Below are 15,351 nucleotides of genomic sequence, written 5' to 3'. Positions count from 1 at the left end.
TGAGGACAACAGAGGGGACTCCATCAGGCCCATATGCCTTGTTAGTATTGAGGCAAATGACAGACAATACATCAGCTGAGAAAAATTTAATATCAGCCATGAGGAAGTCAGAGAGGGGGAGTGATGGAGGAATAGCTCCGGAATCGCCTAAGGTGAAATTGGAGGAGAAAGTCTGAGCAAAGGTTTCTGCTTCATCAGTAGAAGAAACAGCAACAGGACCATCAGAGTGGAAATGACGAGGGAAGAATAATGAGATAAAGTTGTTAGAAAGGCTTTTGGCAAGGTGGCAGGTGTAGGAAGAATCTGAGTTGGAGAGCTCAGAGCATTTAGTATGAACGAAATAATTTTTAGCAGAGCGAAGAACTTACCTGGTAGCACAGTGCCGGGCAGAAAAATAAAAGAGTTGAGATTCAGGAGTGGGTTGGCTTCAGTAACACAGACCTTCACCTTGTTGTGGACAGCATTAGAAAAGGTGTAATTACACCTTTTTTTTTTTTTTTTTTTTTTGCATTATTCACAGGATATGAGAAAGTAATGTATGCCTTTCTTACCTAAGAGAATAGCCTCCAAAATGCACAAGGCACAGTCAGATGGCTCTCGGGCATGGAACCAATAATCGTTCCAGGGCAAATCAAAGAAGTGCTGCCTGAGGGCCTCCCAGTCAGCAGCTCCAAAGTGCCACAGTCGCCGCTTCTTGGGAGGGTCCACAGGCCTTGCTGGAGCGATAGGACAGGTTAAACTGAATAGGTTGTGATCGGAGGAGCCCAATGGCGAGAAAAAATTAATAGCATAAGAATAAGGATTAGTTTTAAGGAAGAGGTCAAGTATGTTGGAACTCTCTCCATGGCGGTCAGGGATTCGGGCTGGGTGCTGTACATTCTGCTGTATGTCATTAATGATGGAAAATATGTAGGCTGATTCACCAGGAGGATCAAGGAAACGATTGGAGAGACAAAGGTGGTTCTAACCACTGAAATCTCCTAAAATGGAGATTTCGGAGAAGGGAGAAAATGATAGGATGTGGCCCATATTAGAAGCAAGATAGTCGAAGAATTTTTCATAGGCATTAGAATTAGGGGATAAGTATGCAACACAGATATGTTTAGAAAGAGAATGAGAGGCAAGCTGAAGCCAGACGGTAGAGAATTCAGAGGATTCAAGTTCAGGTGCACGAGAAAAAGAAATGTTGTGTACATGTACACAACAGCTACCTTTGGCTTTGTGATGTATTGTTTTTTATGCAAGAAAGAAGGAACCAAAGGCCAGGGGCCCGCCAACCGTTCCTTCAAAAAACAAACAAACAAACAATACAAAAGAGAGCCAAATTCAAGATCCGTTCATTTCGAGATGCCTGGACACACTGCCTTTGAAAGACTGGAGATCATAGGAAGTAGGAAATACAGACAGAGGGAGGCAGTTCCAGAGTTAACCCGTTGCATTAATGAAGGACTGGGAGTAACGGTTAACTCTTGCACTAGAGAATTGGACAGAAAAGGGATGAGAGTTTGTTGCTTGACGGGTGGTACACACCCGTCGTAAAGGTGGAGGGATGCAAGCAGACAATTCAGAGGAGCAGTGACCATTGAAGTAGCGATAGAAAATAGATAAAGCTGCAACAGAGAGAAAGTAGGATGTTACAGAGAAGGGTCTGCTATCAGTCGCCTCAGCTGAGTCTCTGTGAGGAAGAGAAGGTGAGGTTAAGAAGAGGAGAGGTGGCGTTCAAAGGAGCAAGTTAGAAGAAAGGCCGTGAATGTTGCAGAAATGAAGAAGTGAGTCGCACAGTGGTTCCAGGCATCTCGCTTGGTCGTCGCTTGGAGAGGGTCAGATGGTGGGGGCTTCAATGGCCCCCTTCCCCCTCAGGGGGCTCCGAGGCTTTGTGATAAGATGCCTTTTTTTTTCTGAATAGGAAGATTAGTGTGCAATATGCATGTAGTTTGATGCTGACAGTTAAAGGAGTTTGTACTGGAGGGCATGATTGCGTATTCTCTGTGTTACTGAAGCACTGAAAAAGTTCAGCAAAGGAGGATGGTCAGAGGCTAGTCCCAGGGGCTGATGAAACGGGAGCTCCAGCTCTCCGTCATCAGCTTTCCATCCACCTTACGAGTACCAGCCCGCTCGACTTGTGTTATAGTCTACTCTCTCTCTCTCTCTATCTCTCGCTACATATATGCGTGTGTGTGTGTGTGTGTGTGTGTGTGTGTGTGTGTGTGCGTAAAATCATACCGAGAGAGAGAGAGAGAGAGAGAGAGAGACAGAGAGAGACAGAGACAGACAGACAGACAGACAGACAGACAGGCAGACAGACAGACAGACAGAGAAACAGACAGACAGACAGACACACAGAGAACAGACAAACAGACAGACAGACAGACAGACAGATAGACAGACAGACAGGCAGACAGACAGAGAGGTGTGGAGCGTATTCCGTGAGAGCGACAATTAGCATGGTTATTGAGGGCGGCTGAATGGCGGAAGTGATTAAAGGAATCATAAAATCAAATAATTATTTTTAAGTGATATGATGGCTGAATGACTGCTGTTGCAAATAGTATTGGAAAGAAAGGTCTGTCTACCCGTCTATCTATTGCCAGACGCCTCAGTCCCGTAAGGGGTGGCCACAAACAAATCACTTCCATGTCACCCTTCCCAAGGCCAATTCACTGCCCTGCTCCCAGCTCACACACCCCTCTCTCATATACCTATCCATTCCATCCCTCCATCTCATCATTGGCCTCCCCCTCCCTCTCCCCCCGTCCATCTCAGTCACATTCACTCTCCTCGTCAGTCTCTCGTTCTCCATCCTCTCCACATGGCCAAACCACCTTAGTGTATTTCTCCTAAAGCTTTCTATCACATCCACAGCCACTCTATAACGCTTCTTCACTTCCTCATTTGTCAGTCTTTTTCTCCACGTAACTCCACATGCTCCTCTCAGATAACTCATTTCCACTGCTCTAACTCCTGACTTGTATCCCTCCAACAAGGTCCAAGCTTCACTACCATTTGTTAGGACTGAAATCACAATACTGTCATGCAGCGACATTTTTACTTCCATGCTCACTTCCCTGTTCTTTATCACTGCTTTCAAAGAACCAGCAACCTTTCTTCCTTGTTGTACCCTTTCAAGCACTTCACCCTCTAAACTTCCATCCTTACTCATCACACTACATAAGTACTTAAACACACTCACATTTTCCATTTCCTCCTCATCCAGCCTCAAAGTACATTCAGTGACTTCACTTCTCTCGAAGACCATAACTTTACTCTTCCCTACATTCGCCTTTAGATTCCGTTTCTTATACACTCTCCCAAACTCATCCACCAAGCCTTGCAGTTCGTCTTCGTCTTCACTTAACAACAAAGTATCATCTGCAAACAACAGTACAGGGAGCTTCCAAACACTGTACTCACTCGTTAGGGTCGCTCCAACGTCCACTGCCCTACCTTGTATCTCTTTCATAACCCCATCCATATACAGACTGAACAACCATGGAGACATGACACATCCCTGATTTGATCCAGCATTACAACAGAAATCACTCAGTTCACTATCCACACGCTTGCAGCCTTAGCTCTCTCATATATAATCTGTATGTATGCAAAAATAAGAATATTAAATAAATGTATAGATGAATAAAATAATCACCCATCCATCCATCATCCAATCCTATGTCGCCTCATAGAGAAGCGTAGGAACCCGGGACTGGGGAAGTTGGTCCTGACATTTAAGATGAGAGTGACAAGCCTCACCCATCCCTGAGTGGCATTACGTATGCAATAAACCCAACCATCCCTTGGATATAAACCTACACAGGCTCAGTCCGATTGGAGCGCCTTAGTTACTCACTAAACCACCAGGCGCCATAATTTGGTTTTAGGGTTAAGGGAAAGAAAGAAAGAAAGAAAGAAGAGGAAGTGTAAAGTCACCTGTAGGCAGAAGAAAAAGTAAAGGATGAAGGAAAAGACAGAAGAGGAAGGATGGAAGAAAGGAAAGTGCAGACGCCCAAGGCAGCACAACATCGAATGAGTGGATGGTGAGCGCCCCCACCTACTACAAATGAATGGAATAAAATAATAATAATCTCGCAATGCCGGACACACCAAGTACTCGTCTTTCCTCTAACCTGTACGTCTGATTATGTGTACTCTCTCTCTCTCTCTCTCTCTGCACCTAACCTCGCCTCCTAGTACCTGTCAATTGCCAAGATCAGCTTCCTTTTTCCTTTCGTCAAAGACCAAATATAAATGATTCTCTTATCTGCACTGTCCGTACCCTATATTAGAGAGAGAGAGAGAGAGAGAGAGAGAGAGAGAGAGAGAGAGAGAGAGAGTTTCCCTGTCTATGGCTGTACCATTATTAAACGTTTTACTGCAGTAAATAGATTTTGTTCGGTTGAATGAAGTCGTCTGGCATTAGCTGAACATAATGAGAGAACTGGGCGTCTCCCTCAATATAAACAAGCATGAAAAATAGTTATTGTAAAATGCATGAAGAATATAGAGAAGGAATAGTACCAAAATTAGTAGGAACTAGAGGCCCCAACAAGGATAGAATCACACCAGCCGCCAGCAGATACATATCTTGAGCGACTCTGAATATGACCTTGACCTTGACCTACTTTCACCAGTTTTGAACTCGTAGGAGATTTTCATCCCTATCACACACCAGTAAAATTTCGTGATGATGAATTGATCGGTTGCGAAGTAATCGTGTTAACAGACACACAGACAGAAAAACAAACTGAAAACAAACGTCGGAGGAGATTTTCATACCTACTACACAGCAGTATAATTTTGTGACGGTATCCTGAGCGGTTCCGAAGTTATCGTGGTAACAGACAGACATATCTTGACCTAATTTCATCAATTTCGAAATCTCGGTCGCTTTTTTTCGCTACTAGAAATCTGTAAAATTTTGTGATGATATTTTGAGCAGTTGCGAAGTTTTCGTGGTAACACGCACACACACACACACACACACACACACACACACACACACACACACACACACACACACACACACACACACACACACACACACACACACACACACAGAAAAAAAAAAGAAAACAATACCAGCCTCGCTATCGTGGCTGGGAACAATGTTTATTCAGTAAATGCACATGTCACCCAATACCTGCATCGTTTTTAGAACACACTATTGTGGAATGCTTTTTATAATAATAATAACACCATATTCACCGCACTGTTCTCTTTGCATGCATTTATGGTTATAAAATTGTTACATCATAAAGTCAGTTGCTGGAGTACAATAAATGTAAAAAATGTAAGGATGGAGTTACATGTATTTTATGCCTCGATCATGTTCTTATGATTTTTGGCTCTGTGCCATCCTTTCATTTTCACAAATTTTACATATTTTCATATACTTGTTTCACAATATGTTAGTTGTTTCACTTAGACGGGCGTTGTAGTAGTGAATGGGTTAATACAGACTGTGACTAACCCTTTCCTGTCCGAAAAGTCTCTCCTGAGCTGAATAAAAATATCTCCAAATAACAGCGCGAAGAAGCGTTCAAAAATCCCAATACCCACGTCTTACAGTCGGTGGACGACCCAACGTTGGCGATGCCCTGTGATATTAACCTTTACCTGATTGTTGTCACGCCTGAAATACTTCATCCTTGCATGACCTTCAAGATATCCACTAAGTTTAATCAAAATTGGACCAAAAGTGTTTAAGTTACCCTTGCCCTGTGATCATGGCCTTTGATTCACATTTCTTAACATTATGTCATTTCACCTTTTGCCGATATTAAACCCTTTCACCATATTTGACTCAAGTTGATTAAATCGTTTTGAGCTAAAAGACCGCAAATTGACTGTCTGCTTTGACCAGTATCTTTAGGCAATTGTTCTCAAAATCGAATCACATTATAATTTCCTGACCCTTAACCCTTCCACTTAGTTTGGCCTAAATGGGATGAGAACAGTACAAGTTGACGTATTGTTGACTCATGGCCTGTGACTGTTTTGACCAAATATTTGTCACGTATCACACCCAGTGGTGAATGGAAGCCGTCTGTGGAAAATCAGGAATTATTTATGTCATTTTGGAGCTATGGCCACTGAAGAAATAAGATAAAAAGGGAGAAATCTGAGTTATTACCGAAAGTTTTTTATTGTTTTACCTCTGTGTTTTAGATGCTTTGTGTTGTGTTGGGTACAGAAAAATTGAGGCTGAAGGTTACATGATTACACAGAGTTAAAACTTCTTTGCTTGGGAGTTACGAAGGATTATGTTTGTTAAGGCTAATGGGCGCGTCCCACCCATCCGTACATGGACTTGCTACTGACACTTTGATAGCTGGTCGTGGCTGCATGAAATTATATTAACATTAGTTATGAGGTAGGTAAGAGTCTCCTTGGTTATTAGTCAGATCAACCCTCCAATATAACTACGTTTGGTTATCAGCTGAACAGAAAGAGGGTAGGGATCATTGCCAGGTTAGAACAAATGTGTTATAGATGACCCGAAATTCAAGGCCAAAAGAAGAGTGAGTTACCTGATATGGAACAATGAAGCTAATTTGAAGTTAAGTTTCTTAATCACACGAGCGACGATCATTATTGAGATGTATGTGTCTGTGAGAAACGGCTTGCGTACTTGTCTTTTCCTTATCAAAGTTGGAAATGAGTGTTAGTGAAGGCAGAGAGAGAGAGAGAGAGAGAGAGAGAGAGAGAAGAAGGAGAAATGCGCGTCAAGAAATCAGGCTCCTACCTCTGAGAATAAATATTAAAATAAGACGAGTATTTACGACAATATCAACATGATTTATTTGGCTTAAGATATAACTACTAAAGAATAAGACTTCACCCCATTTTGATATTATCGCCTTTTCTTTTTTTTTTTTTTCTTCGCCTTCTATTTTCTTGGAATTGGAAATCTGAGATGTCTCAAGTACATATATTGAGTTTTAGTGCGCTCCCTTGCATTATCGAAATTGGCTTACATCTCCTCCTCCTCCTCTTCCTCCTCCTCTGTATCATCTTCATCCTGGCTGCTTTTCTCACGTTTTTTTTTTTTCTTTTTATCATTTAACCATATAAGTATCCAGTTTTCTGTCTGTCTATTTATTTATCTACATATCAGTCTGTTGGTAGATGGGGGCGCCAGTCATCCAGTCACTTGATGTAGTGCGGCCTATTTCTTCCCTTATGTCTGTAATTCTTTTTCTGTGTCCGTCCTCCTCTCTTTCTAGTTCTCACATACTTCCTGTCACTATTTATTACTCTTCTTTCCACCTCAGCCGGCTCTATGCTGACCAAAATGCCAAATGGTTTCCTGTAAATCAGGAAACCATTCACAACGCTGGGTGGTAACCATTTAATAACAATGGTGTCCCTGTTGACTGGGGAGAGAGACATCTGAAGCGTCCACAGTAAAACCAAACCTCCATACTAATCCCCTTGCGTTGCTGTTAGCCTTATGGGAACATCGATTCACTGCACGGGACGGCCATGCAGGGGATGGTGCTTGCCTGCGGTTGATTTGTCTGCTTAGTCAAACAGACTAGGGTAGCATCACAACAACAACAACTAGAGTTCCTTCCAAAGGGGGGATCACACCAGCCGGGAGCCGACATATACATGGAGCAGCTCGGAATTTCACCTTGACCTTGACCTACTTTCACCAATTTCGAACTCGTAGGTGATTTTCATCCCTACTACACACCTGTAAAATTTTGTGGTTAAATCTTGAGTGGTTGCGAAGTTATCGTGCTAACAGACACATAGACAAACTGAAAACAATACCAGCTTCGCTATCGCGGCTGGTAATAACAACTAATTGGTCTTCCCACCAGCGTCTACCTGCATATTCATCTATCTGTCTATCTTCCTATCGTTCTACGTATATATTATCTGTCTATCTATTTATCTATCTAATTCATGGTGAACATCATAAAAAAGATTTTCTCACCTAAACCTTTACTCTCTCTCTCTCTCTCTCTCTCTCTCTCTCTCACACTTCGAGTCCTTCATTTCATCCCACACATTCCTTTTTTTTCTTGTGTACTGAGAAGTCGAAGGCCAGTTAGCATTCCCAGGCTCCTATGACCCACGCACAGCTCAACGATAAAGTCTGATGTTAGTAAGAAAATATAACACAGGTACACAGTCAAAAAATTGTTTTGATTATTTCATATATATATATATATATATATATATATATATATATATATATATATATATATATATATATATATATATATTGTCATTTCGCACTATGTAATTATTTATATAAATATTATCTAACAATGATAACATGTTGAATATAGTATTTTCTAATATTATAATCCATGTTTAAAACAAGACAGTTCTTTTATTCGATAGCTAATAAGCCAACTATAGCTGGAAGACAGCACAGTGATGAGTCATACAAGTACATTAATGCAGCAAACATATCTCGGTGTGACTCAGCTGAATAGTGCGCTTGTAAATTACTTTCAGAGGAATGTTTCTTTTTTAATCACAATTATATTTATTGAAAATAGTCGTTTAGCGCATTAATACATAGTTTATTGCAATGACGTAAGTGCCCCAGTACAGAAATTTAGCAGAGATTATAATGCAGATGAAGGGAGACTATTTACAGATTTATGTAAAACACACCTGGAAAGTGTACTTTTCATTTTGGTAACAAATTTGCATCAATACATGTTGTCCATTCTGCACATGTAAAAGAAGGAGAGCAGAATTTGCAAATGTTCTAGAGAAAATCATCTACAGTGAACACCCTCAAAGCTTAGGGTGTCGTTTGATATCCTTGGAATTAATTTTGTTTAAGTTTGGCAAATAATACGAGGTTCCATTTCTTTGGTATAGTCTTTTTTCTCTAATAATTTGGATACCATTCCGTCCGCATTTGAGTATATCAACTTAATCATGTTGTTTACATATTCGACGTAGTTTGAGTCTACTACCCTCCTTTTTATTAGTCCCTGTAGTTTGTGTACTATTTTCTTACTTGCAATCCCACTTATTGGGAAAAAATATTTGCGTCTCTCTTCCTCTGACCTTTCCTTATTTTTTGTTTTTGCTTCTTCCCCTTTTTCTTTTAATAATCCCCATTCCTCCTGAGTTAGGCGTCTTTTTATCCATACTTTTTTTTTTTTTCATTCCTCATTTTCCATGAGTTTGTTACCATTTTTTAATATTTTCCCTACAGTGCTCACACTTTGGAAGGTTATTTTCAGCGGCCTTGTCTTATTTCTCTTACATTTCCCTACCCTTTTGTGTTCCTCTATATCCATATCATACATGTTCTGTTACTTCCTTCAATATGTTCATTATATTTACCATCTTCTTCCTACTCTCTCGAGATTATGTTTCTTATTTCATCATCTATACCAGTGACCACTAGAGATTTGTTGATATCTACTGATTCTTTGAACAGTTTTGTGTTGTTTTAATTATTTCTTTCACTTCCTTTCTAATGTTTTTTTCTTCGACTTTTGTTCCTAAGTCCTTCCTTACTTTCACCATTTCAGCAAGCGTAGTTTTTACTTCATCTTTGCCGTTTCTCATCATTTTCTTCACATGGGTTATCTGCTCTTCAGTATCACTACTTTGGTCTATCAGACTGCTTGTCTCTGTATCATTTCTGAACACCTCCACAACACTCTCATGTTTAACAACTGTACTTGCCTTTTCACTAGCCTTCTTCCTCAGTGAAACTACCTCAAATGACAGCTCATCTATTGTTGTGTCTTTTATGTTTAAAACCTTGACTAATTTTTTTTTTCTCCCTTCTCAATGCGTGGTTCCTTTTTTAATTTCACCTCTTTCCATGTGAAAAGTTTTCTCCAATTTATTCACTTCCTCTGCTTATTTATTACATGTTTCTATTTCAACCAGTTCTGGGTAGAAATAATCTTGTTTTCTACCTTTATCCCCTCTTTTAATGCCTTCCATTGCAGCTTTATTCAAGATAGTACTCATCCTGCAGAAAGATAATTCTTACTTATATAACTTTTACTTACAAGTTTGCATCTCCCTGCTACCTGCCTGGTGATAATGACAACACCCAGCTGATGTTTACGTTGTATAATCGGATTCCTTTGAATGCGATGATTTGGGTGTATTATTTTATTTAGACAACACTTTTTCCCTTGTATTTTGTCTACTGTATTAGAACACCACTTAATTTAGCTTAGTACAGAGCTTGACTCATATATAGATACTATTTGGTGTGGCCAGTAGTGACCAGCAGTGGCCAGTAGTAGCGGTGCGACTCAAAGTGCATCCTCTCCCTTGCCGCTCTCCCTCTCTCTCTCTCGTGTGTGTGTGTGTGTGTGTGTGTGTGTGTGTGTGTGTGTGTGTGTGTGTGTGTGTGTGTGTGTGTGCAAACATGCTAAGAGAGAGAGAGAGAGAGAGAGAAGCAGAGAGGCAGACAGAGATTGAATGGTGTTGGGTGTATTCCATGTGAACTACGATTAGCATGGTTATTGAGGGCAGCTGAATGACAGAAGTGATTAAAAGAACTAATAAATCAGGTAATTTTTTAAAGTAAATGATTTGATGGCTGAATTATTACTGTTGGAAATAGGCTAATACTGGAAAAAAAAGGTGACTGTGCAAAAGTAATAATATTAAATAAATAAATGGATGAATGAAATAAAATGATATTAATCTCGCAATACCGTACACACCAAGTACCCGTCTTTCCTCTAACATGTACGTCTATTAGGCGTACTCTCTCTCTCTCTCTCTCCACCAGCGCTGTGGTTTTATGACGGTTATTTGGCCGCCCCGGGTGGAAGGGAAGGAACCTGATTGCAAAATTATTGGTGCCCTGATGTGTCGAGTGAGTCAGGGAAGTGTAGGAGGAGTCTAGTGGATCAATAATAAAAGAAGCAAATAGATAAAGATTGTAATATATATATATATATATATATATATATATATATATATATATATATATATATATATATATATACATACATATGGGTGGTAACCATATAACCAAATTTTGGGCGCCTGGTGGTTTGGTGAGTAATTACGGCGCTCCAATCCGATTGAGCCGGTGAAGATTTATATCCAAGGAGTGGTTGGGGATTATTGCTCACGTAATGTCACTCAGGCATGAATGATGCTGGTTACTCTCATCTTAAATGTCAGGACCAACTTGCCTAGCCCCGGGCTCCTACGCTCCTCATGGGGCAATGTAGGATTGGATTATGAATGAATGAATAAATGAATTATTATTGGAGGAGGGGGGTGTAGTCTTTAACAAGACAAAAACATCTGACCCGCCAGGTACTGGTGGTAATCTGTCAATATACATAACATCATTTGTCAAGAAGTCAAGAGAAGAGAAGAAAAATGAGGAGGTTCGTGTGGGGTACAGTCTTGTTAACCTGATCGTACCTTGTGAGGCTAACAAGGATGGTTTTGTACCTCCACTGTGCGGGTTTAACATGTATTTAACCCTCTGGCAAGGATTTAACACATGTGTTTAACCTCTTGCAAGGATTTAACACATGTGTTAAACCTCTTTCAAGGATTTAACACGTGTCAAACTTCTTGCAAGGATTTAAAACACGATTTTAACTTGTGAGGGATGTTAGAAGTGTTTAACCTCTGGGTGGGGCCATTCAGTGTTTTTCTTACTGGTTTGAGGCCAAAATCTTGCGTTTTAATCCATCGTCATTTTTGACAAGGGACAGCACCAGGTCATGGTGGCGGGCGAGTGTGTTGGTCAGATCTGCGTTGGACCTGTGCAGGTCACTCATGGCCCGGTGCAGACCTTGGTTTTTGGCCACCAGAGCGCCAATCTGGAGGCGGATGCACTAACACGTCCCCGTAAGGTCCCCGTAAGGCCGCCGCCGCTACGGTCCCCGTACGATAGTCGGTGTTTTGCTATGTACTAACATTTCTCCCACCATCGTACGGTGACCGTAAGGCTAAGGGCGGGGAAAAACTCGCTGTGTTTGAGGGAATTTTTCCCCGCTCAGCTGATGGTCGCTTTGGCCAATCACAACGCAGGATGCTACTCTGCCTAGACGCTTCAGCCAATCATCGTGTTTGGTGACACTGACGCTCAGCTGAGAAGAACTCAAAAACAAAACAGAGGACAGGCTTGGATGAAATATATGAAGTGTTGTCAGTTTGGGAAGTGCAGTGAGCAGAAAGCATTACTCACAATATTACCAGCATAAGCTACTGCTGCATGTTGTGCAGCAGTACTGCACATTACTATTATACAATAATGTACGAGTACATTAAAGTGCCTTCAGTATACTGTACAGACTGAATCGCTCTTATATTTAACATTTCAGCCGTACAACACTTATTACATTAATGTGCGTTCTGCAAAACTAAACTGACACTGTTGTACACTGTACAGTACTGTACCTGACATTTTATGTTGAACAAAAGCACTCTAGAAAAAGCACCCTGGGATAAAAAATCCAGCAAAGAAAATAAATTTGTGTAGTTTTTTATTTTATTTTTTGCTTAACAATAACCTGACCTAAGAACCTAAAGTAACCTGACCAAAGGTAACTGAGCAGCCTAAGCTAAGGCAACGAGCCTAACCTAACCAAACCTTAACCAAACAATTTCACCTTACCTAACAACCTAACAATACCTAACTAAATAACCTAACCTAACAGAACTTGGCTGAAGAAACATAAGAGCCACATAGAACAAGCTAACCTAAGCCAGCAAAAAAAAAAAAAATAATAATAATAATAATGGACCTAACAAGCTAAATTTATCCAACCCTAACCTTGCTCTGAGATTCACATATATACTGTTCTCAGTCATTCCTCACTTTTGCCAGAAAATACTGAATAATTCCTTTCTAAGTCCCAAGAGGGATTCCATCCCTCCTTTGAAGTTTTGAATAAATATATACTCGAGTTAATCTTAAATTACTATGGCATGGAATTTAGTGGTTTTAGTGAAAATTTTGGTATAATCTGTTTATATTAAGATTTTGTACTTTTATGTGGCCATAACAATTATGTGAGGATCCAAATTTTGTCCTTACTCTCAGAAGGCACAAATCAAAAGCCAAAAAACATAAAATCAAACCAATATAACAGGCTTTTATGACCGTTTTGGCTATTTTTTTTTTTTTGTTTTAATTAATTGCCCCCTTGAAATGTCAAAATTCCCCTTGCCCTGTTCATACAACTATCATATGCTAACTCAACATAACCCTAAACTTAAATTAGCCTAGCTTAATAAATTAAGATAATTTTAACCCACCCCATTCCAGTAATAAACTACCCTAACTTAACCTAAATTTAAATTAATCAAGTTTAAGCTAAAAGTAACCAAGGCTTAACCCAGTTCTTACACCAACCTAATCTCACCTAACCTTAAATTAGCCTAACATTAACATAGCTAACCTTATCAATACTCAATCCAAAAATAAACAAATCTTACCTAACAAAAATAAACCTAATCTAACCAACATTTAACCTAATCTAACCTAATTCTTAAATTAACCTAACCTAACCCAGTGCTAACCTAACCTTACATGAGCCCAAATTAAACTAAGCAAACCTTACAATAATCCAGTCCACATATAAACAAACCTAACCTAACAAAAATTAACCTATCAAAAATAACCTAACCTTGATTTTAAATTAACCTATCTTGAAACTATATTAGAAAAGGGATTTTTTTTTTTCTAGGGGCTTGACCTATTAGGCTATTCTCCTAGAGGTTCTTGTCCTGACGGTGTACTCAACTGCACAACAGAACATATTATACTACTCTACAGCACTACACCTTACACTGTTTCACACTAACATTGCTGTACACTACTATAGACTACATTAAAGCACACTATAATTTTCTACCAACCTAAAGCATACGTTAATACTGTAAAACACTAATTTATAGCACTACACAACACTGATAAGCATATAATACAGTAGAACACTAATGAACACATACTGAAACCACCAATTTACACTAATGTACAATTCAGCGCACTGTATATTGTTGTACAGCACCTCTATTAACTACCCAGTTTAGTTAAATAATTCGTTTACACGAGAGAATGCTTAATTCAATTTATTTTCGGGTGTCTGAAAGATACGGGAGACGTTAAGGTTGGTCGGGCCCAACCTTAGCGGCGATCGTAACTCCGGCTTCCGTAAGGTCTCCGAAAGTGTTTAGTGCATGCCAACATCCGACGTCGCTCCCTTTTCCCCCGCCCGTAGCGAGTTACGGGACCGTAACTGCGTTAGTGCATCCGGCCCCTGGTCTTTGTGTCGTGTGATGGTGTCGAGGTGGGTCCTGAGGGCGTGTAGTAGTATTAGTTGTTCCGTAGGCAGTCTGGCCGAACAGCCCCGAGTCCCTTAGGAAGGCCATGGCTAAGACCGGGCTTTCCCACACAGCTCTCAAAGAGTGTATATTGTGTTGTTGGCATAGGTGATTGTGTGCAATGAAGCCTTCCTTAATGTGCTTAATAGTATGGGGTGCTGTGTTGCATCCTGGACAGGCATCAGCAACGGAGTCATCCAGCCTCTTCTGGTAGCTTAAGAGGGCTGGATGATGCCCACATCTCAGCCTGGGCAGGTGAACCCTGTCCTCACGAGGGAGATAGGATTCAGAAGGATGGATGTCAGGAGGCCGTGCATGCAGCTGTGTGTTGTCTTTAAGTGACTGAATGGAGTGGGGAGTGATCTGAGTGTGAATATGCTTCTGGAAGCTGGTCTGAGGTGAGCGAGGAGGGAGAGATGACAGTATTTGTGTATGGTATCATGTGCTGGGTGTTGTTTTGATGTTCCTTGGTGTGGGTGGACGTGCTGCCATGTAATATAGTGGATGTTGTGGGTTTGTGGAGGCTGCAGCAAGAAACTGGGTGCCTCTCTTGTCTAGGTTATCCTTGACTGTGAGGACTTTGGTTTCTTGATGTTGGTGGTCTGTGGGTGTAATAGCTGTGCAGCCCGTGATTATTTTTAGGGCCTTGTTCTGTATGGTCTGTAGAGTGTTGTAGTGTGTTTTGGTGAGGTTAGAAGCCCAGGCAGGGCTTGCATAATTCATCACTGAACATATGCATTGTTTGTATACTGTGGTGGTGGTTTCTTTGTTGTGTCCGAATGTTGTATGGGCAGGTGACCTCAAAGCACTGAGTCTTGGTGTTATTTTATTTTTAATGTTTGTGATGTGTTGTTTAAATGACATTGATGTATTGTATGTTATACCAAGGATTTTGTGTGTGTGTGTGTGTGTGTGTGGTAGGGGAGTGTTGATTATGGTGAGGTGTGGGATGTGACTGTGTTCTGCTGTCCAGTTTGTGAGAAGGGTCATTAGATTTGGCTGGGGCTATTTTGAGCCTGTTTGTGGTGAACCATTCGTGTAGTG

This window comes from Coenobita brevimanus, chromosome 78 (assembly GCF_032717465.1).
Source record: "Coenobita brevimanus isolate Jiangsu-jjx chromosome 78, ASM3271746v2, whole genome shotgun sequence".
NCBI lineage: Eukaryota > Metazoa > Arthropoda > Malacostraca > Decapoda > Coenobitidae > Coenobita > Coenobita brevimanus.
This window is presented reverse-complemented; position numbering follows the sequence as displayed.